The following is a 21,118-nucleotide window of genomic DNA, read 5'->3' as shown; positions in this document are numbered from 1 at the left end:
ATTCACATTTTCCTTGTGTGACAACCCCAGCTGGTATAGATTCTATCTGTGACTCACCAAGAAGTGAATTTGTTTGTTTGTTCAGGTACATTAGGAAAACTGGTTCTGACGTAGAGGAGGTTCCTGCTTTCTGCAGGAAGACCTTTTTCAACACAGTAATATGCTTTCATGTATTTTCTAACTTTGAGGTAAGAACTAGTGTAAATATTGTGTTTATTCAAGTGAATTTATAAAATGAAGGCATCAACAAAGACATCCACGTTTTTAAATACTATATTCACATCACATAGTATACCTGGTGTCTCTTTCTTGGATAGAAAGTCTGGGTGTGTTACAATGTACATAGCATATTCTAATATGAATTACAATTTCACAATGGTGCATTGAAGAGCTTTATTTTTTTTAAGTTTATATGCTTATTTTGAGAGAGTGAGAGAGAGAGCAAGTGGGGGAGGGGAGAGAGAGGGAGAGAGAGAGAATCCCAAGGAGGCTCCCCACTGACAGTGCAGAGCCTGACTTGGGGCTCCATCTCAGGAACCATGAGCTACTGACCTAAGCTGAAATCAGGAGTCAGATGCTTAACTGACTGAGCCACCCAAGTGCCCCCAGATTCTGCATTGCTAACAAGACATTAGCCTATTGGCCAGGGAATAGATATTTGAATAACAAAGAGCAAGAATTCAAAGGCAGGAACTCATGGAGTACTTGGAACTAAATGGGTTTTATAACAACCACAGGTTCTATTAGAATAGCAAAAAAGGCAACAAGGAGACTTCTGAGCATTTCCTACTTAGTACATAGCATCTACTCATTTTTCATAAATTAATGGAAAATGAATAATCATAATTATAAACAATTATCATCTATGAGAGCAAACAGGTTATTCTTCTGTTTCTCTGTCAATATCTTGTCAAGCATCCAGTACATGGAAGAGATTCCGTTTTAACCCAGGTTATGTGACCTAGAGTTGATCTAAAATGTCACAGTGGTCAATATCCAGACGGGACCCTAAAGCAATGTTCGTAACACGTGTGAAAGCTAAAAAGAATGATGGAAAGAAGAAAGTGTCCACACAAAATTGATCTCCTGTTTTACACTTCATGCACACAACCATACATTTAGAAAGCAGTTATATACATATTAAAAGTGATAGAGTGGAAGGCCACCTGGGTGGCTCAGTTGGTTAAGCATCTGACTTTTGATATTGACTGAGATTGTGATCTCAAGGTTCCTGAGTTTGCGCCCTACGTTGGGCTCTACGATGATAACAGGGAGCCTGTTTTTAAACTGTCTTTCTCTTCCTCTCTCTCTCTGCCCCTTCTCCACTTGTTCTCTCGATCTTCCCGTCTCTCACACAAACTACAGAAAACAAGTGAAGAGCAGGAAATGGTCGTGGAAACTAAGAAACATCCTCAATGACGTTACACTCATAAATCTAGTTTTAGATAATGATGCTTAGGTCTTTTATTCACACTGTCAACACAAACACATTGAAAGATATACATAAACCAGCTATTATTTCTGAATCTAGTATGATGGGGGATACAAACAGGAAAATGTGCACCTTCACCAGAGAAGGCTGACCTAGAGCCTGCAGAGTTTTAAGAAGCATCAAGTAAGTGCTGGTTGCTACATTCTTAAGGGGTCTCCTGACTGCCTATACATGTCTCAATAAGTAATGTTGAACTGAATGGTAATCACCAGAGAAATCCTGCAGAAGCAGTTTTACACTCAGAAATTCAAACGAAGGGGCTCCTGAGTTGCTCAGTGGGTTAAGCCTGTCTCTTGGTTGCAGTTTAGGTCATGATCTCACAGTTCATGAGTTTGAGCCCCCAGTAGGGCTCCATGCTGCCAAGTATGTGGAGCCTGCTTGCGATTCTCTTTCTCTCCCCATTTTTCCCCGTTCCCCCCACACGTGCTCTGTCTCCTTCTCAAAATAAGTAAATAAACTTAAAAAAAAATAAAAGGAACATTTGTGGTCTTATACTGTGTGCAACTCCCCTCCCCCCCAGGACATATAAGCTTCGTGAAGCCACAGTATCGCTCTGACCACAGGTCCAGTCTCTGTGCTACTCCAATAAACTATCTTGCATCATCCAACATCTCAAGAATAGCTTCTCGACCATTGTGCTTGATGATCCCACCATATACTGTTGCATTGAAAGCTTTTGTTTCAATCCTCATTTCTACTCTATTCTATTTCAGGATTCTAAGGTGCAAGCATGTAAACTATGGGATTCTTCTTTTCTTGTTCTGAAAAGACAAAGTAAATAGATGAATAGATTTGCATCAAGAGTGTGGAGTAAACTAGCAATCTACAGGATGGAGGTCTGAGTGATTTAGAATCTCCATTCCCAGAAGTCAATATCTCTATTACACAAAGGTGAGGGCCTTCATTGTCCAGTGGAAACTGCTGGGATGTGGGTTGGGAGAAAGGGTCAAGAAAGGATTCTGGAGCCCTCTTTGGTCAAAAAAGCTGTTTTCATGAAAGCACAGGGAGAGGAATTGTGGCACCAAGGGCTGCAGTAGGATTGTGAGGAGACACTGATGATACGCTTTAAGTTGGAGGCATAGAGATAAAAGAAGTTTCTAAAGCATTTCCAGATAGTCAAGAAGACACAGAATACTGGCAGTCTGACTCTCATCATGCTAAGCTTCCCTTCTGCCTCTAGCAAAGCATTCACATGAAGGCAATTGTGAATTCCTTGAGCAATGTCATACTCTGCCTATATCTAGTGTTTATCAATGGGTGGCAAGCTGTAAGAAAATTTAATCCTATCGGTATTTCTTTTGCCTCTGTTCCTTTCATCAATAACTACAGGCAAAGAGAAACTCAGAAGAGGTTTTCAGTTGAAATGGGATGGTTTCTGCACATCACTCAGGAAATATACCTAAAACCCTTACAAATGAGAAGGGAAATGTGAACGTTATAGAGGAGAAATCTAGCAGAGAGCACAAAGCCAAGTTAAAGCATTTCATATCAGCAGTAATGAAATCAATTGTAATGAAATAAGCTGAAAATGGGGTATCTTTTTTACATTCTAAAGAGCAAAAGTCTTCTTTTTATCAGACAACTTTGGAGTTAATCCGGGCCTCATTATCCATCCTGTGTATTTGTGCACTTTCTTCCTCCTGGTCTCTAAAGAGGAGATTAAGCATCCAGATCTGACCTAAATGGGAACGGTTTTCCTTGAGTGCTATCCCAGTACCAGACCCCAATCAGCAATAGGAATCTTGGACTCAACGCCTTCCCCTGTGGATCGTTCACAAAGGGAATATTTTCAATACTTGCATAACTTTAATTTGGAGTTGGAGAAGGGGGAGAAGGCTCAGCGATACAATGCAAGAGTATTCTACAAACCTAATCTTGAGTATCATCGGAAAAGGTTAAAAATTAGGTGAAAAAATAGATCAGAAATCTCAGAACTAGAAAAACCAACACTTGTAATTTCAGTTAGCATGGACTGTCAAGAGAAAAAGAGGGAATGGGCTCTGCCCTCGAAAGCACAGCTTACCTGAGAACTGGCCATTCCTTCTTTCACCTGGTCCGCTAGATTTCTTCAAAGATTTTGCTAGAGATATCACAGCTGCAGAAGGAAAAACTATCTTCCAAGCCACTAACACAGCCTCTTCCACTGTAAACTGATCACCTGCAGGCCAGACTTTGAAAAGTAGAAAAGACCCAACTTCCTACTCCTTTGCGTAAAAAGCTATTCAGAACCTTTTGAGCTCCTAACTGGATGCCAACTTATGAGTTTTCATCCTCTGGCTTCTGGAGGCTTCTCCGCCCACAGATGCCACTACCCCCACAAATGCTACTACATCATAGGCACACTTTGTTACACGGCCCTGATCCTCTCCAACTCCTGTAGAGGAGAACCTGGTACCTCTCCTAGAGCCAAAGCCTGCACTCACCTCTCCTAAATTATTGGGAAACCTTTGTGCTTCATCCTGGATTCCCTTAGAATCACATGGAGCACTTAATTAAAACAACACCATTGTTTCAACAAACATTGATTGACAGAATATGGGGGGGGGGGGGGCGATATGATCATTTTTTGAAATTCCACAAGTGATCCTGTTGGGAAGTATTAGGGAAGGTGACCATGCAAAAAGCACCATCATAGCTATGGTTATTGTCCAGATTTAAATCCATACCTTCTCCACTGATCAGAGTTTCTGGAGATTTACACATCCCCCCTCTTTCTTCTTTGCAGTGGTAGACACCCTTCCACAGGGAGCTTTCCCTTGTACATGCAAATGCCTCTTTCAAAGGGTTTCAGAGCTTTTCCTTTGTCTGCTCCTTTAAAGTAATCCTTGTGCCAAAGACACACATTTTATTTTATTTTATTATTTTTTTTTAATTTTTATTTTTATTTTTTTTTATTTTTTAATATATGAAATTTATTGTCAAATTGGTTTCCATACAACACCCAGTGCTCATCCCAAAAGGTGCCCTCCTCAATACCCATCACCCACCCTGCCCTCCCTCCCACCCCCCATCAACCCTCAGTTTGTTCTCAGTTTTTAACAGTCTCTTATGCTTTGGCTCTCTCCCACTCTAACCTCTTTTCTTTTCTTTTTTTTTTTTTTTCCTTCCCCTCCCCCATGGGTTTCTGTTATGTTTCTCAGGATCCACATAAGAGTGAAACCATATGGTATCTGTCTTTCTCTGTATGGCTTATTTCACTTAGCATCACACTCTCCAGTTCCATCCATGTTGCTACAAAAGGCCATATTTCATTTTTTCTCATTGCCACGTAGTATTCCATTGTGTATATAAACCACAATTTCTTTATCCATTCATCAGTTGATGGACATTTAGGCTCTTTCCATAATTTGGCTATTGTTGAGAGTGCCGCTATAAACATTGGGGTACAGGTGCCCCTATGCATCAATACTCCTGTATCCCTTGGATAAATTCCTAGCAGTGCTATTGCTGAGTCATAGGGTAGGTCTATTTTTAATTTTCTGAGGAACCTCCACACTGCTTTCCAGAGCGGCTGCACCAATTTGCATTCCCACCAACAGTGCAAGAGGGTTCCTGTTTCTCCACATCCTCTCCAGCATCTATAGTCTCCTGATTTCTTCATTTTGGCCACTCTGACTGGTGTGAGGTGGTATCTGAGTGTGGTTTTGATTTGTATTTCCCTGATAAGGAGCGACGTTGAACATCTTTTCATGTGCCTGTTGGCCATCCGGATGTCTTCTTTAGAGAAGTGTCTATTCATGTTTTCTGCCCATTTCTTCACTGGGTTATTTGTTTTTCGGGTGAAGACACACATTTTAGAATGGTAAAATGCTCCCCTTCAGTAGCAAAGTTTTTCCTAAGTCACCACTAAACAGTTTTCCCAACTGAATGCATTCTTTAATTCATTTGACATTTCTAATTCCTCATTATTTTCACTGAAATTTGGTGTTATCATCTTTTCCTTATTGTAGCCATTCTAGAAAATATTGAGTGGTTTCTCACAGTAAAACATGGAGTGATCTAAGACAGTTGTGCTGCTGCCTGAAACTGAAACCACTTAAAAGCATAAAATTGAACAATTGAAAATGGAGGCATTAAAACATCAACAAGGCTGGCTATTGAACTTAGTAACTTTTTTTCTCCTGGGGCAACCTCCCATTATTCCTTCTTAACCCCCCCCCCCCTTTTTTTTTAACCAAGTACCACACTGGAAATATGATGACAAAGGCTGGCAACACAAACACATTTCTTGTTGAAACAGGATGGATCCTGTTTTTCCCTATAAAAACCCCAGCCCCTTCCTCTGGGTGGGCTTGCAGTTTTGAAGGTCTTAACCTGCTTCAGCCTCTTCTGCCTGGGAAAACAATAAAGCTCTTATTCCTCTTTTGACCAAACTCTGTCTTCACATTATATTTTAGCTCTGAAGAACAGAGATCAGTTTTTAACCACAGAATGAATGTGTACGAGAAGAAAACATTTTCCTTCATCTGTTCTCTATTCTTTGGCCAGTCTAACAATTAAACTGACATCAGGCAGTTTCAAAAGAGAAAAAAAATAATTTCTTAATTATGGCAACTTCAAAGATATGAGGCTCAAAGACAGGCAATTGATGCTCATATGCCATTTGGAATGAAGGAGAAGGGGGTAGGGATCTACATCTCAAGAAGGAGGAACAACATCTACATTCAATGAGCAAGGAAAGACAAATGTTTATAAAACATATTTGCACTGCCGCGCAGATAACTCTTTATAAATGGTTCATCGCTGGGGCCACCTGAATGGCTCAGTTAAGTGTCCCTCCTTGGCTTAGGTCATGAGCTAGCAGTTGGTTAGTTTGAGTCCCACATCGGGCTCTCTGCTCTCGGCACAGAGCCTGCTTCAGATCCTCTGTCTCCCTATCTGCTCCAACCCTGCTCGTTCTCTCTCTGTCTCTCTCTAGAATAAATCAATAAACTATAAAAAAATAAAATAAAAATTAAATGTTCATCTCTGCTATTAACTCTTTCCTAGTAGAGGTCCCTCATCTAATTTATTCTTGGTATATGTATCAGCCTCAGAAAAGGACATTTTTCCATTGCCAGCAACTTAGAGGTTGCTAGAGGATATTTTGTTAAGTTAAATAAACCACATACAGAAAAATATATACTGTATGAAATCACATACATGCAAATCTTAAAAAAGACAAAATTATTAAAGATCAGCGTGTTTGTTGCCAGGGGCTGAGGATGGGAGAAATGTTTAGATGTTGGTCAAGTGGCAAAAAGCACTACTAATGAGGGATGTGTGAGCAGTGAATGTTACACCTCAGTGTGTATAGTTAGTACTAGTGTATTGCACCCTTGAGATTTGCTAAGAGAGGCTATCGGAAGTGTTCTCAACACACACACGTACACACACACATGTATTAACAATGGGAGATGAGGGATATGTTTATTGGATAGATTGTGGTAATGACTTTGTAAGCAGGACCCAAGGGTACAGGAGCACCTGGTTCCAGTGGCCCCAGACAGACCCAGTTCTGCCACTCATGGCTGACCAAATCCAAGGGCAAGACAGAGGACTTTTGCTGCCTGAATTTTGACCTCAGACTTCCTCACTAGGTTCCTTCCAGCTTGTCTTCTGGCTCAGGAGGAAGACCCTGAAGACAAAGTATCCCTCAGGGGAACTGGAACTACCCCTCAAGCCTCAAGGACTGCCCTGAGCAGAAAGACCCCACCCTGGATTGACTCCAGGACAATGACAGACTTCACTGTCTACCTGCAGGTCCTGACTCCTTTTGCCCCTCCACCCACCTCTCCCCTTTTCCCTTCCATACACCTGGAAGTGTATCCAGCACTTTGGAGACAGTCCTTGAGACATTATTCAGCCATCTTTGCAGTGTCAGCCTCCCTGAAATAACTTCCTCTCGTGTTTTGCCACCTCTCATCTCTCTGCCTTTGGATTTTGTCTGTGGTAGTGGCCAAACCTGGTCTGTGTGGGTCCCCCAGAGAAGGCAAGAACAACAGTGGGATGATTGGTGATAAAACAAGAAGGAGATTTTTTTCACGGAGGCCAACACTGAGAGGAGAGGTGACCAACAACTCAAACACTGTCCCCAACCTGCTGAAAATCCTTCCAGGTTTATATAAAGAAAATGTAGAATGAAGGGTGGTGGTACATGCAGGTGGTGAAGGCCAGGCCAATCATTGCATTGCTATCAGGCAGGTAGGGTCCTGCTGGCTCAGGGCAGTCCCTATTGCTGGAGGGGGTAGTTTCCTTCCCCATCCTGGGATGCTTTGCCTGCTGGGACTTCTTCCTGAGCTAAATGCTGATCTGGAAAAAGAATGGAATCAGTTGGAAAGTACAGACAAAGGTCTAAAGAGAGACAGTTGAAGGCACTGCTGGGTCCTCTTTCCATTTCATAAAATCTATGTATATTTACTTTTTAACACTTGACTGACCTCTAGATGTTCAGAAATGGGAAACAGGGTGATGAATGGGTTGGCTCCTGAAACTCCCATGGAGCAAGAATGTCCTATCCCCTTTTGGGGGTGTCAGAATTCCTGTCCCTTTCCAGTTGTTCAGGCTGAACTAAGAAATTGACATGAGACTGGGTGACTTCAGTTGGTTAAGGGTCTCTTGATTTTGTTTGTGAGATCAGGGATTGTGAGATCAAGCCCCACATCAGGCTCTGCTGTGACAGCGCAGAGCCTGTTTGGGATTCTCTTTGTCCCTCTCTCTCTGCCCCTCCCTGGTTCTCACTTGCTCTCTCTCTCTCTCTCAGTCTCCCATTCTCTCTCTCTCAAAATCAATAAACTAACGTTTTTAAGAAAATTGAGACTAGCAAAGACTATCCTTGTAACCTGTTTCTTTTCAAAAGAGTCAATTGACATTAAAGCTCAATATAGACCAAGTGAACTTCAGCACACCTATCCACTTCAGGTCCTCAGCCTGGAAATGTCTATTCATTATTGACTACCACCAGCTTTCTTTTTATATGTATCAGCTGACACATCCGTCTGCATTTTCTTCTGTCCCAGGCAGTTCACTATTACACTTATGACTGAAAACACTTAAATATGCTAATGGATTTCCTTGAGCATTTCATATATCAAGACGTCAACATTTCTCCTAGGACACAAGGCACAATGTTCAACACTTGGTCTTGAATGCCTGCATTCCCTAAAACCTAGCTTTCCCTACACCTTCACCTGTGATCAGTCACATTAAAATTCAGAAACAATTGCCCTTACCCGTATTTCTTGAAGGAACTTTGAACTATCTTTGTGCAACAGTCTTCAAACCCCATGCCCAGATCAATGTTGGACAACTATAATCTCTCATATTGAAAGATACACATTCAAAGATAATTTAAAGTATTTCTTCAATATTACAGGACAAACTGTTATATTACTGATAAGATTCTGGCCTTATTGCTGGGGCCGTTAACATATTCGAACAGCTATTTATATGATAATTATAAAAGGGTCCATTTTATGCCTGTAATTTATTATTTATTACTAGAATACTTATATTTTGGTTAGTTTATTAATTTATTTTGTGTGTGTGTATGTGAAAGAGAGAGCACAAAAAGGGGAGGAGGCAGGGAAGTGCAGACAGAATCCCATGCCTTTAGCACAGAGCCTGATGTGGGGCTGGAACTCAAACCATGAAAACAGGACCTTAGCCAAGATCAAGACTCTGAGGCTGAACTGACTTGTGCCACCCAAGCATCCCTAGAATAGATTACTTTAGTCACAATTTTACTTACAAGGTCACTGATGCATAATTGAACATAACACTCTTGGAGGCATGAATATATAAATGGTTGACAGGAAGAACAACAGACTACATATTTCTTATGAGATGGGGAGGTTTTGTAATTTCTCCAGGCTACAGAGAAGAGCGTGAACACGTAGTGATTGTCACTCAGGATAAATGTCCTGACAGTGGGGAAAAATGCCTTTATTAAGCCCCAGTTGTTTACTTGCTTCCAGGTGGCCTACTGAAAAAGAGAAAAATTGTAATGATGGAAGACAGGGTATAAAAAGTTGCAAAGATGCTCCCTAGGACAAGGATGTTTGGGGTAGCTGTTATCTCAGGACACTATCTACTTGTGATTACTTCCTATCAATAGGTTGGCCCCTCAGCTTGTGCATGAACAAAGCATGAAAACCATAAATGAGTCCTAAACACAAAATATATGAGGTATAAGGATCATCATCCAGTATAGATGATGTGCAAGCCTGCAAAAAAAAAAAAAAAAAAAAGTCTTAAGAAATGTAGGAAGAGTTAAATCATACAAATATCTTACTTTGGCCACCATGGATTGAAACTAAGTTGTTCCTTTTAATGTTTATTTATTTGAGGGAGATTGTGAGCAAGTGTGAATGGGGGAGTAGCAGAGAAAGGAAGAGAGGCTCCATGCTCACTTTGGAGCCCCATGTGGGGCTTGACCCATGCCCATGAGACCAAGACCTGAGAAAAATCAAGAGTTAGACCCTCCACCAACTGAGGCACCCAAGCACCTCTAATTCCCTTTTTAGTTATTTTAAAACCTCATACTGTTCTCCTGAATGGCTGCTGCACCACATTGTTTTCCCACCTACAGTGCAACAGGGTTCCCCTTCTCTTCATCCTCACCAACACCCATGGTTTCTTGTGTTGTTAATTTTACCCATTTTGGCAGGTGGGAAGTGGTATCTCATCCGTGTTTTGATTTGTGTTGCCATGATGATGAGGGATGTTGATCATCTTTACATGTGTCTGTTAGCATTCTGGCTATCTTCTCTCAAAAAGTGTCTATTCATGTCTTTTGCCCATTTCTTACCTGGGTTGCTTGATTTGTGGGTGTTGACTTTGAGAAGCTTGTATAGATTTAGACTTTTCATTCATGTCTCAATTACTGTGTTATCCCCCTCTTTTCAAATAATTGGGTAAGGTTTGTCCTGTTTTAGTAAAGCATATGCACTTTCAACTGTAAGAGAGAAGTTTGGAATCAAACTTCAGAAATGAACAAACAGTCCCAGAGAGTTTCAGAATTGGTACTTAGTTTCAGGTTTTTGATTTCCAGGATGTCTTGAAATCTAGTCCTTGTTCTCACAGCAGGTGACTTAAATATCTAAGCTGGTTTTGAGCAAACTGCAATTTTTCTTTGGGCACCTGATGTCTCTTTAAAGCCACAAGTTTTCACAGGTGTATGCTGGTGTCATGCAAAGAACCTTGAGAAGGGGAGCAGAGAATGAAATTATGTCATACTATAACAAAGGAGAGCCTGCAGAAAACTTACTGTCATGTAGTATAACATTTAAGGTTGTCACATATAGAATGGACCCTCTGTGGAACCCTGAGGCGTTACTCAACAGGTGTATTGCCATTCCTCCCAACTGAAGGTAAAAAGTACTGGCTATCCTTATCAACTGGACTATTTTGAAAAGGACTGCATGGGTGTTTCAGAGAACAATCAGTTTTCAGTGGGAATCGACATCACTAGTGGATGAACGTTGGGAACAAAAGATAAAGACAGATAGCAATGTTATTTTTTGCTCAGGGGTCCTAATCAAACTTCCATCCTCAGCCTTTGGGTTTTCTCTCAGGTACAATAGGGGTCATACAGGGACTAGTATCTGCTTCCCTTGCCAGGACTCTCCTTCCCAGGAACCTCCTATCCCCTGGAACCTCCACCCCATGCTCTCCAGCCCCTGCCCCCCATGGCTGCCATGGGCTGAAGTCCTGGCCTTCGATGCAGCTGTGGCCGAAGATGGCTTGAGCATGACCATTGATCTACGGCCTAAGCCTTGTATTCCTCTATTATGTGCTTGCTGCACTGTTGGGTTTCCTTATTTATGGGGCAATGATTAATTCAGGGCAGAGATTTTGACGGATCTATTTGAAGCTTGATGAGTGATGCACTGTGGAGTGTGCCAGTATCAGTTGAACATTTTCCTCACAAGAACATTGGTAGCTCATTGAATAGGACTGATCATTTGATCAGTACCACTAACCTCAGCTAAAGTGCCATCAGAGACAGAGCATAGACAACACGTTGAAATGTCATTTATCTCCCCTTGTTTCCAAATGTGGTTACTGCTGTCAAATCTAGATTTTCCTTCCCCCTTTTTGGGAAAAAGAAATTCTGGCATGACATTTTTCAAAGAAATCTCAGTCCAGTAAATGAATTGGGGCAGGTAAACTAAGGAGAAATGGGTGTGTAATGCTCAAAAGGCCTAGATACAAAGGAATAAGTTCATAGACTGGGACCCGTTGCTATTTATGGGAGACCCGTGTTTTTTTAACTGATTTAAGGTCTCTGAGGCAGGGGCTGCTGGTAGCACTGGGTTTGAGCACTAAGAGTGTAGCTCAGGTATCAATAAGGACAAAGGGAGATTTATCCCCAAGGCACAGAGTAGTTTCTCCAAGCCAATTGACAGGGAGGACTAGGAAGACACCTGTGGTTCCTTGGAGCCCTGTGTTTGGGAAGTAGGAAGACATGGAAAAGGTTGGCTAAAGAGCTGAAGGTGTGTTTGGCTCTTAAATTTGTAACTCTCTTTTTTCCAATGTCCAGAAACTCTGATCACTGGGGAAGAAATGGGTTTAAACCTGGATAATAACCAAAGCCTTCCTTACTGCTCTAAATGGTTCCCAAAGGCATCCCGTGTGGAGTTTCAAAACCGACCCTTGCTGTTGCCCCCCTCCTCAGGTTCTGTCAATTGTTGTGGTTGGAAACAACAGTGTCAAATTAATTAAGTGCTCCAGGTGATTCTCCCTGAGGCCAGAGTCAGTCGGCAAGGCTTCCCATTAATTTATGAGATTTGAGTGCAGGCTTTTGCTCAAGAAGAGGTAATGTAGTCTCGTCTACATGAGTGTGGGAGGATTAGGTCTGCGCAGCACACTGTTCCTATGCTGTAGAAGAATTTATGGGTGTCTGTGGGAGTGAGCCACTGAAACTATACAAGGAAAACTCAGAGGTTGGGCTCCAAGTACGTAGTCTCCGTTTCTGAAAAGTTCTGACACAAAAAACTAGCAAGTTTGGTCCTCCTGCATTTCAAAGTTCCGCCTGCCAGTGAGCACTTTTCTGGTGAAGATGTTCTGTTGGTGCCTTTGAGGACATTTTCTCCTGATTCAGATGTGATTTCTCCAGAAATACCTTCTGAAAAAGAGATCTAGAGGATGAGGGGAAAGAAGAAGAAATGGCCAGCTCTCAGGTAAGCCTGGTGTTTCAGGTCGGAGGCTGTCATCTTTTCCCCCCTAAAATTCCATGCATTTAGAAACCGCAAATGTTGATTTCTCTGTGTTTGGTGTTTCTGCCTTATGTTTTCACTAAAGCTTTACAACCTTCTCAGGAACAATACTCAAGGTTAGGTCTTTAGAACTCTTCTCCCCTATAACCGGGAGTCTTCTCTACATTCTCCAACCAGGCTTTCACTAGGACATCAACACTTGTCACTTTGAGGTAAAGTCCTGCAAGTATTGCAAACATTCCCTTTAGGACAGATCCAAAGGGGAAGGTGTTGAGTCCAAGATTCCTGTTGCTGATGGGGTCTGGTGGTGGGATTTCAGTCGAGAAGAACCGTTCCCCCTTAGTTCCCTGTTTAGTACCTGTCTGTAGAGCAGGATTAAGAAAATGAAAAATACAAGGCCCCCAGTATCTTAGGAGTCCTCTTAAGCATATGGGAATCCTTCTGGAGACCTTCCTTTTGCCTTTCCCTCCCCTGGCTGCAGTGTCACTCTTCACAACCCCACTGTGGATCTTGGTGCCCACATGTCCTCTCTTTGTGTTATAATAAAACTACCTTTTTGGACCAAATACTAAATGCAAAAAAAACCAGAGAATGGATATGAGGCCTGAATAACTTGGAAACTTAAAAAAGGATGGGGGGGGGAGCAGTATGGTTTGTAAAATGTGAAAAAGATACTCTGTTTAAAATATATTAGACATACAGGACAGGGAAACAGCCGTCTAAATGTGGTGCTTCTCCCATTCAGATGGGGGCTCCCAAATATGGGTCACTGATCCTGTGGAAGCCGAGGGCATGAGTGGTGAAAAGAACTCACCTCTAGCAGAATAAGACATTAGATTTATGAATACACCTCAAGGGAGTGGTGGGAAGCACAGCAGAGGAGAGGCTCCTGCCTTGAGGCAGTGACTTGGGGCTGGTTTTGCTGGAGGAAGATGAGTATGTATGGTGACTTATGGAATTTGCCCTCATGTGGTAATTCTGCCTGGTTGTAAGTACTCATTTGTTAGTTAGTTAGGGCCTATAGATATTTTGAGGCAGGTCACCTGCTGGACCTGCCTCTCTTCAGCCAGGTGGGCCCTGTGGACTCCTCTACAATCCGTGCTTGAAACTGCCTCAAAGCAGGCTCTACTAAAAGTATATGTGATTGAAGTTTGTATAAATCCACTGTATTCTCTCATAATTAGACTATCAGATTCACTGTTTGGGGGCCAACAGAACACACCAGGGATCATGTGTCCTTTGGTGTGTCTTAGGCACTGATAGCAATTTGTTTCCTTACACTTCGTGTTCACTTCTTTAACTAGCCTGGTTCTCTCTGCCAGATCTCTCCCTTATAACGTTCATCCTCTCCCCCCTCCCCCATCTTTGCTAAGGATCTTAGATTTACTGAGCGATGTGCAGAAGCCATCACATTTCAGCTGGAAACTTCTTTCTTCTGAGTTTCTCTTTGCTTGTAGTTTCTGGTGGGGAGAACTAAGGCAAAAGAAGTGTAGCTTCAATTAAATTTCCTTACACTTTGGAGCCCATTGATAAAGGAATGTCATACTCTGCCTGTCTCAAGTATTTAATAAAAATTAAACATTAAGGTATGATAGCAGCTATGATTTACTTGAGGAAGGGCATATCCTGTCATTGAGTTGCAAAGTATAAAGAAATTTAATTGAAGCTACACGACTCTTGACTTTGTGTCCCTCATCATTGCCCCCCTTGAACAACGTAGACCCTTACATCTTTAAGGTTGTTAAAGTGGAAGGTCTCCGCTTCTGTAACTTCTTCCTGATGAATCAGTTCCTACCTATGAGTGAAGATTAGTCAGTTGGGAATTTAGTAGGAGTTAGGAAGGTTAAGGCAGATGTCTTTAGACTTGATAAAATGTGGGAGTTTCCTTGAGGAGAATGAATCATCTGTCCCCTTGAAGTTGTGTCACTGAAAGAGTCTCATCACCAGGTGGAGAGAAAAAGAAAACAGCAAAACATGATAAAGTACAAAATGAAAAAAAAATGCCAAAATAAATTTTTATTTTCCTCCACAGTCTTGTCACAGAAATATTCTTTTATTTATTGCTTTATATTTTCGGAAAATGAAAACAAGAATAAAAAAATTGGCATATTTGTGTGTCTTGATCCTCAAATATAATAGAGTCATAGTGCAGCAGCAGGGGTTGTCACACACAGGAAGCTTGATTTCAACCAATAAGGAGATCAGAGGGAATAACCTCCAAAGGAGAGACTCACAGAGTAAGGGGGGTGGGGCGATGATTTCCTTTTATTTAAGATTCGGGTGGACAATTAGGAAGTGGAGCCTTGTCATTTTACCTGAACTGGGCATAAGGTGGCACACGTGCCTTGAGAGGACACTTCCATACATACGCTGCGTGTTACATAAGGTTTGTTTCTCGCAGCCTATAATAAAGTCTCAATGGTTACCTTATTTCCTAGTAATTGCATCATTTTATACTTTTAGTAGGAAGTTCCTGTGACTTTTTCATAGGTGTTTGTACTTTCAAATAATTTGTATGTGAGACACATCTCGAAATTTTTTGAATCAAAAGTTCTATATGATATGGATATGTGCCATATAAGAAATGAGTTAGTGGGTGCCTGAATGGCTCAGTCGATTGAGCATTGGACTTTGGCTCAGTTCATGATCTCACAGTTGGGGAATTAGAGCCTAGCATGGGGCTGTCTGCTGTCCGTGTGAGGCTGCTCTAGGTCACCTATCCCTTCTCCCTTTGCCCCTCCTTTGCCCGTGTGCTCTCGCTCTCTCTCTCAATAATAAATAAACATTTAAGGAAGAAATTCCATATAAAAAAAGGATTGTTCACAAAAAAAAGGATTGTTCATAAATGTTATTTTACTTCAGAAAAAATTAATCACAAGATTATTCTTCTACTTTCTCAGAATGTATCTGAATTTCATCCCAAATATTTATTTGTTTATAAAGTGATTGTCAGGATATTTTCCAACTTTGGCAGTGTTTGTTGATTTAGAAAGTTTTGTGCTAGTCAGCTTGGTTCTAAACAATGGATTATACCCTTACACTCTGTGTAAGAGGAGGAATATATTAAGAAAATAATACATTTTTAATATGTTTTAAATGCTTATTTGTAAAATTTTTCATTAGAGCATTTTACGCTTGATATAAAAAAAAAATACCTTTCCTGTTTTACGGTCAATGAAGACATGCCAACAATCCAAATGCTCCTTTTTCATGGGTACATAGTCGCAGTTTAAAATTATAGTTATATGGTAGGTTTCCTTTGAAAGGCTTAATCTATTTTTTTTTTTTTTTTATGTAGACTGTGGTTAAATTTTGTCTTATTCTGGTTTTGCATTCTATAATAATGTACTTTCTTTTGTATGGGACTTTCCCCACGAGGTGGTTGTGGTTTCATTTACCTGTGTATCTTGTTACAGGATGACAATGTTCATCTAGTGCATTTTAAGACAATGTGAGTTTAAGTCAATTATGAATCAACCAGGCCCCTTACCAATAAATTTATGTATGTATTTCTTGGTATAAATATGACCCATACATACTTTGGGACTCATCTTCTTTCCTTCCTTGGTTAGTGGTCAGTAAATGTTTTGTCATGTCTAGGTGAATTGTCATAATAATAGACAACTAATGTCTTGGTGAGTCATCATAACAGATAAATAATTTCATCATGTATTTATTGGTGACCTTATATTCTTCTTGCGTGAGAGGATTACTTTTGTGCATTGAAAGTCATTTTTCAACATTCTATACCTGCAGGGTGCCTGGGTGACTCAATCTATTAAGGATCTGAGTCTTGATTTTGGCTTAGGTCATGAACTCAGGGTCATGAGATTGAGCCCCATGTTAGGCTATGAGCTGAGAATGGAACGTCCTTGGGATTCTCTCTCTCTCTCTCTCTCTCTCTCTCTCTCGCTTCCTCTCTCCTTCTGCCCTTCCCCTGCTCTCCCTCTCTCTCACGTATATTCTGTACCTCTGTATCAAATTTAGATTTTTTTTTTAATCCTTATTTGTGGTCTTATACCCATGACATGCTTTGGTACCGTTCTCTTCAACTTTTCCATCTTCTGCAGTGTTTTCTCTGTGGTTTACATAGAGATTACATAAAACATCTTAAAGGTATACAAACACATTTTAAACTGATATTTTCAATTGCATACAAAATTATTCTACATATCACCTCCACCCCTGCACCCACCTTAAATTACTGATAATACAATTTCTGTCTTTGAATATGTACTTACCTCGATTTATGATTATTGTACTCTTTTTTTTTTAATTTGTTTATTTAGAGACAATCGGCAGGGAAGGGGCAGAGAGAGGTGGGGATAGAGGATCAGAAGTAGGCTCTGTCCTGACAAAACAGAACCTGATGTGGGCTCAAACTCATAACCTGTGAGATTATGACCTGAGCTGAAGTCTGTTGCTTACCATACTGAACCACCCAGGCACCGCTGATTTTTTTATACTCTCATTGAAAAAGATACTGTAGCAGAAACTAAAGTGACTTGTGCTACCTCATTACAACATGACAGATTGGTGTATTTTTTATAAATTTTTAATGAGTTTTTATTTTTGAGACAAAGACAGAGATTGCAAATGGGGGAGAGGTAGAGACACAGAGACACAGTATCTGAAGCAGACTGCAGGCTCTGAATGTCAGCACAGAACCCAATGTGGGGGTAAACTCATGGACCTTGAGATCCTGACCTGAGCCAAAGTCAGTCACTTAACCAACTAAGTCGCCCAGGCTCCCCAATTGTATAAATTTTTACATTAAGCAGAGGGCTTTTTGTTCTCATGTGGTTTCAGTTATTGTTTAGAATCCTATTATTTCAACCAGAAGGACCTCCTTTAATGTTTCTTATAGGAGAGGTCTACTTGGAAACTTAGAGGGGTTCTTACTTGGGAAAGTCTCCATTTCTACATTCATGAAAAACAGTTTGGCCAGGTAGGGTATTCTTAGTGAATATGTTTTGAACTTTCAATACCTGAATACATGGGCCTGTGCGCTTCTTCCTATAAGATCTACTAATCATTCCACTAAGCTTACAGGAGCTCTCTTGGAAGAGATGAGTGGCTTCTGCCATGCTGGTTCAAATTTCTCTTCTTGCCTGTGAGTTTTGATGGGTTAATTATAAGGTGTCACCCTGTTCATGTCTTGACATTTATCCTGCTATGAATTTACTGTGCTTCTTACATTTGTCTCTTCTTTCCACGTATAAGACTTGAGCTCTTCATATCGATGCTCTGCCCCCTTTCCCTCCCCTCTCCTCAGGGGTTCCCTTAATATACATATTGGATCGCTTGTTGGTGTCCCATGAGTCCCTAGACCCTGTCCTTTGATTCTTAGCAGGTAATTGAACACAAGAGTACTTTAGGTTGTCTGATTCTTTCTTCTACTTGATCAAGTCTGTTGTTGGCCCCTTAGTGTATTTTTAAATTCAGCAATTGTACTCTTTATCTCCCAATTTCTTGTTCATTGTTGGTGATATGTTCTGTTTCCTTGGCTTTACATTTTGGTCATGAATAGTTTTCCTGCTATCATTTAGATACCTACCTATTTTTCTTCTTCCTCCATGAGCATCTTTATGATGGTTATTTTGAATTCCTTGTCAGTCAATTAATAGTGCTTGATTAATTTAGGGCCACTTTTGGAGATGTATTTTGTTCCTCCAATTGGAACACAAAATCCTATTTCTTTGTATCATTTTATACCTTTGGTTGACATTTGGGAATTAAAAAGCAAAGAAACAAAAACCCGAAAAAACAATGGAAACAAAACCCAAAAGTGAAAATAACAGCCTCTGGGCCCAGGATTATGGACTTGGTTTGTACAGAGGAACACAAAAATACAGTAATTCTAGGTACAGTGACACATGTTCTGGGCATTTGTCATGTCTGAATTTCTGTAACTGCTAAAGTTAAAAAGTGTAGTTACTCTTTGGAGACCGTGATGCCTTCCCCTCTTGTTCTTCAGCTCTGTAGTCTCTCCAGTGTTTGAACAAATGCTCACATTTTGTCTGAGCACCCACCATAGTGTATCCAGAGGGTGCTCTCATTCCTTCTGCTTCCCATGCCGTGCATGACAGAAACAAGTCCCTCAAGACAGCAAAGAAACCAGATCATTGAACATACATTTGTTTCTCTCCTCGACAGAGGGAAGACTTTTGTCACTGTGTTGCCATGGAGTGTCAGGGAGAGTGGGCATGTGTTGTAGGCAAGTGTCCTAAACGTTCTTTGTCTTTTCACTGTGACTCTTCTTCCTTTGTACTTGCCTGGGTGTGCTGTATTCTCCTGATGTGCTTCTGGAGTCCTGAAAAATTCCTTTGGTCTATTTGTGTCTCCAAGAAGGAGCAAAGTTCTGGTGCTTCCTATTTCTTCATTCTACTGATGTCCTATCATGGATATTACTTTTGCACATTAGCATACTTACATATATGCAATGTAGTAAGTGTGATGACTTCTTTTGTATCTTTTAGTTGTGTCTTCCCGTAACACCCTAGGCTTGTTGGCCAACAACCAAGAAGAGTCCTTTGGTACAGTGATATGGGAAAAAGTAGACACTGTGGCCCTGAGTATTTAAACTTAAGGGATGATGGGGAAGGTGATGGGGTGTAGGGAAATGCAGAATGTTTACTATGATGGATATAACCAAACGGGCACAATTACTGGTAATGAAATGCTACTGGTAGAAGAGATCAAGGATAAAAAACCTTCTGGGGAAAACCTCACCTTAACTCATTATATTTGGAGAACAATGTCTTTGGAGCAAAAGTCAAAAATCCAGTTTTTAAAGATACATATTGTCTGGAAGGACATTTGGAAATTCTGAAAAGTCACCTAGCCCATACTGAAAGTATTCCAAATATAAAATTGGATTAACCACTCACTGAAACAATTCTGTGAGTTAGACGTTTGAAAAGGGAGATAAAAATTCTAAATGTGATTGATTTGAGAAGTCCTGCTTGGAGGTCTCATTATTTTTCCACCAACACGTAATCCCGCTGTTCCCAAGGCTCTGATTTTGATAAACACAGGAGGGTTTTATCCAAACATCACTGTTCAATAGTTATAATACAACACTTGATTTGGAGCAACTATTTATGTGTGTGTTGTTACAAAAGCCTTTTGTTGAGGACTCTAGCTTCCGTAATTACTGAGGTGTTTATAGTGGAGACAGAAGTTACAAAAGCAATGAGTGGGGGAAAACATGAATTGAGGGTGAAATGCTAATAAGCATGAGAGAACTCCATCTCCAGAGAACCAGTATAAAAGTAAGAAATGTGAGAAAGTCTTCTATGTAAGCTCGAATCTTCTCGTACATCATTGTATCCGGACTAGAGAGAAGACTTAAAAATGTAGAGATCCTGAGGACCCTGATCACTTAGAGATGTAATTTTGTGGTAGAGTTTTTTCTTACAGTCTAATTAATTACTAAGCACTAAGCAGTATCCTTTAAATTATGATAGTTGCATGCCTACATGGATTAAAACACTGCAAAAAGAATTTTTAAAAATGTAGTAACTCTGGGACCGCTTGTATCTAGTCTTCAAAACTCACTCAACAGCAGAGATTTCATAATGGGAAGAAATCTAACAAATTTATACAATGAGGCAAAGTCCTTACCACTCAAAACTTACAACCTAAGGAGATACATATTGGGGAGAAGGCTAAATAAAAATATTTAAATATGAGCAAAATTGTTAAGCCCAACTACAAACTTTCTGAACCTCAGGGAGAGCACACTGAATGAAACCCTACAAATACAAAGGATGTGGTGAAGCGTTTAGTTTGTAAGCAAAACTATTCAACATGAGATAATACGTCCTGGGGAGATGACTTACAAATGTCAAGAATATTGGCAGTCTTGACCTGAATTGAACCCTTACTTAACATCAGAGAAAATATACTGGACGGGAACCCTAGAAATGTAATGAATGAGGAAGGATGTTTGGTTTTAACATACACTTCAGTAAATACCAGTGTCTTTATAAAGCGTAAACACTTTACAGATGTAGACGTTTGGCAAACTATGGAATGAAAAGGCAAATCTAAGAAAGTCAGAATTCACAGCAGGAAGCAATAAGTCAATACTACTTTTCACACATGATTCTAAATCAGAGTGTTTATTTAGAGGAAAACCCAAAGTTTAAACACCAAGAACACTTACATCAGTGTGAGCGTATGGGGCCCTAACCAACCCCCCCCCCCGCCCCGCGATGGAAAATCTGTGGGTACCTCTTGAGTCTCCAGAGCTTAAAACCATACCTACTTTTCCATGAAAATAGCTAGAACATTGCCAGTGAATCATCCCATTCATTTCTTTGTTGTCCATATTATAAATGGTATTGTTATAATTAAGTAAGCTTGAGAAAACAAAAGATTAAGGAACCTATAATGAAAACATATTTACAGTAGTTCATTGGAT

At 40.5% G+C, this 21,118-nt stretch overlaps 1 protein-coding gene across 5 annotated transcripts in view; it reads right to left on the bottom strand.

Annotated features, from left to right (window-relative positions):
• The window catches only part of LOC122207960 (zinc finger protein 345-like), a 52,543-nt gene that overhangs the window by 20,869 nt on the left and 10,556 nt on the right, over window positions 1-21,118 (bottom strand). The window lies entirely within an intron of this gene.

Source organism: Panthera leo, chromosome E2, assembly GCF_018350215.1.
Source record: "Panthera leo isolate Ple1 chromosome E2, P.leo_Ple1_pat1.1, whole genome shotgun sequence".
Lineage (NCBI taxonomy): Eukaryota > Metazoa > Chordata > Mammalia > Carnivora > Felidae > Panthera > Panthera leo.
This window is presented reverse-complemented; position numbering and strand designations above follow the sequence as displayed.